The sequence below is a fragment of the Gymnoscopelus braueri genome, assembly GCF_963280865.1.
Source record: "Gymnoscopelus braueri genome assembly, chromosome: 3".
In the NCBI taxonomy this organism is placed as follows: Eukaryota; Metazoa; Chordata; class Actinopteri; order Myctophiformes; family Myctophidae; genus Gymnoscopelus; species Gymnoscopelus braueri.
This window is the reverse complement of record NC_137612.1, coordinates 53,006,531-53,010,443: the sequence shown is the minus strand read 5'-3', so window position 1 is coordinate 53,010,443 and position 3,913 is coordinate 53,006,531.

The window sequence follows — 3,913 nt, the reverse complement described above, 5'->3', positions numbered from 1 at the left end:
ATAAAAGTCTGGTATTCAAAATTGACTTGAGTAAGAGTACAAAAGTATTCACATTAAAATATACTTAAGTACTGAAAGTAAAAGTACAAACTTTGCAGAATGTTCCATTTCACTTCATTTTGATAAATTAGATTATGTTTAAGGCGCTCAATTCATGGCTGCTGTGCATAGAGCCTATTGACTTGTGTTCAGGGAAGGGCAACCGGGCGGGGAGGGTGATAATAGTCACTGCACGTACTCCTACGGCCTGGGGTGACACCTGTCAGCAGGGAGTGTTGGGCGGGAGGAGTAAGACGAAGGCTCTATACGTCCTCCCGGTGGGGGCTCCTCACTGGGAGGCGAGTGTCACAACAGTGACAACACAGAAATGTGTGTGGGGAGGAATCTATTGGCCTAACGACCCCCCAACATATTTTTTTTTTAAGTGTAATGGTATTTGTTTTTACCAGCTTGCAAAGCGCGCTGGTCTAAGGAGAGACTGAGTCTAATCAACACTTTCTCAACACTTTCTCATCATTGGCTGTCCGTTAAGCCAATGGGGATACTTTCCCATACTCTGAACGGGCGGTCATGTCCTCCCCAAGCTATGGTACTAGACACGCCTCTTGCCTGTATGGCAGTGTTGCTAGATTCTGCGAGAGAAATAAGCAACAGGTCTAAGCCAATGGGGAGCCACTAGCAGTGTTGCCAGATTCTGCGAGACAAATCAGAGAAAACAGATAGCAAGCTGGTATACAAGACTGAGTCTTGTTTTAAAACCTGGGGGAAAAAAAGAGTTTTCATTGTGATGCCGATAAAACAAAGTAGGCCTATACCTACTACATTGGTTCCACTGATTCAAGCCAGACAATCTATTGGTTGATCATTAAAATAAACATGCTCTGAAAATGCACGCGGCCCGCTTGGACAGATTGGTCGGCCGCAAACAATTTCCAGATTTTCAAGTAGGCCCAGATTCTCAGAATTAGAGGTTAGTACATGGTTTTATTTAGACAATTACACCATAATTTGTAAGGGCAAAGACACAGCAGATGTTTGGGCTCGTCGAGCAGAGAGTACGCTTTTGAACCGAAGTTAAAGCTGTGATCCGTATAGCTTTCATGTCTTTAGCCCGGGAATCGAACCAGGGTCTCCCGGACGTCTACCGCTCATCTGCCCAGCGGAGGTACTGTGCTTATCAGCTTCAGACAGCACTACTTAGAAAGGGTCCAAGCTGACACCAGGGTTTAAATGTCTCAATAGAAGAGTATAATGGAGACCACCTCCAACCACTGCAGATGAGCTAGTTATATTGTATTAACATACGTACTTACGTAGAGTATGTTAGTACAATATGTAAGGGCTAATATGTAAGGGGTTCAGCAAAAATAGTTAATATAGCATGAAAATCTGTTTTACCACTTTAACCCTATATATCGGCTGAAAATAGCCGATAACCTCATAAACGCGTCACAATTTGTTGTGAGCTTGTAGATTAAATTCATTCATTTTTAACTTGAATTTTTTTTTTAAAAACATTTTAACAACACAAATCTTGACAGGGGGTCCTTGGCACAAACTCTTTTCATAAAGGGGGTCCGCAGCCAAATACACATCAATTTGGTCGTCCTAGCCAATTTAAAAGTTTGAGAACATCTGCTCTCCCATACGGATTGGTTAAAAAGAACATTTTATTCATTAAAATTAGTTCCGGGACAGCAGCTGTATAACGCGCACATCTGAGAACAATGTTGTGGAGACATCGACATCGTTCCAGTTCGGAACGTAATTCAACGAGTTCCGCTCGTCGTTTCTCTCATCGTACAATAAAGAGTGACTGGGAAGGACTGGATAGTGACTCGTAGCAGCGATGCTGAGCGTAACCGCTCTTGACTTAACCTCTGCGGATCAGTTTGACCTTTCCAACCTCAGACACCATGAGCTGATTAGTTTTGCACTTTAGGTGCCGCTATGTGTCAGACCCCTGCCTGATGTTCTCCATTCCTGTTCATACTCACACATGCACTCACACATGCACACACACGCACACACGCGCACACACACACACACACACACACACACACACACACACACACACACACACACACACACACACACACACACACACACACAAGCACACGTTTGTATTACTATACTTGTGAGGACATCAACTGTAATAGAAAAATATTTAAAAAAAGATATTGTCACTGTGTATTTGCAGGGAAATGAGGTACAGTATATTTAATCCATCGTAAGGGAGCAGTTAGGGGTGATGTGTCTTGCTCAGGGACACGTTGTTGCTGAAGCCTGGAATCGAACCTGGGACGCCCGGGATCTCTAACCATTCAGCTATGGCCACCCCTGCGAAGTGAAAGAATAGACCATATTCACACGGTGGCCATGTTGCTATAAAGTCAATGAAGTGCCACCCCGGTTGCCACGGCAACGGGGTGGTACTTTCAATGTTAAATTCCAAAATGGCCGCCGTGTGAATATGGTCTATTATCAGGGTCTAATATTTGTAGCGGGAACAACAATTGCTGTGTGTTGAAGTGATGACTGAGTGCCATGGAACATTCTAGAAGATGTTACCTGCATCAGTGGTTGTCAAATTGGGGTCCCCAGGGATCTTGAAAGAGGGGGGGGGGGTTCCAGGGGGTTCCAGGGGGTCCAGGGGGTCCCCAGCTAAATGATTGTTTAGTTAGGAACCAAATGGACCCTTACAGGTCTGTAACTCTGAGAGTGTACAAATGGAACCAAATGGACCCGTAAACCTGCGTGTGTGCCATAGGACCCACCCATGTATACTCAAGTGTATTTAAAGAACGGAACTGACATGTGATCTTGCCTTTACTCAGCAGACTGGTTATACGGCAGCCTGCTGGACTGCTGTAATAAACCGCCACCGCTTTCCAAGTCTCTCAGATCTCATCTTAAGATGTCAACTTTGTGAATGCCATTTATTTTTTTGCCATTTTCAGCCCTAACCCTAAAGCAGATAAAAGATATGCACAAGCACAGCGTGCGCGAAAGTTTAAATCAGGCTTAACTCCAACCCCTAAACCTAACCTCTAAATGTCTAATCCTAACATTGACCCCAACCTGAATCCCTTCCGAATTGTAAGCTTAACAAAAAAAAATCGGATAAAAACAACCATTCCTCACAATGCCCCAGGGGCAATAGTTGGGCCAATAGACCGGTGGTTCTCAACCTTTGAAAATAGTAGATCTACAAGCTCACAACGCCTCGCGCTTTGTTGAGGTATTAAAAAGGCCTTAAAAAGTCCCTGAATTGTCACTTCACTGTCAATGCCCATTTCTCAAAATCTACTACACTTGTGGGGACATTTTGGCCCTAACAAGTATAGTATAGTAACACGCACACGCACACGCACACGCACACGCACACGCACGCCCACGCGCACACGCACACACACACACACACACACACACACACACACACACACACACACACACACACACACACACACACACACACACACACACACTGGATTGGTTGTGCGTGTGTAGCGTGGGCTCCTCAGGAGCTTTGAGTCCGACAGCGTGACATCAGAGCAGATGCAGCACAGCTCTGCATGTCTAACCCCAACCAGATACCCTCACTGCTCTCTCTCTCCCTTCATTTATCAAGCTCTCTCTCTCTCTCTCTCTCTCTCTCCTTCCCCTCTCTCTTTATTTTTTTTTCACGATTTTTGGTCAACTAATAGTCAGAGGAATTTGTCGACTAATAGTTGATTTAATCAACAAACCTGTAAAGCTGTGTTTTCAGCATACAATCGTGTAGAGCAGCGGTTCTCAAACATTTTCATGTCAAGGACCCCGAAATAGACACTTATTAGCCCCCCCCCATTTGAAAAGATATGCCAGGGACGCCCATGAGAGAAGATTGTTACGGCTCTAGCAGTGATTCTCA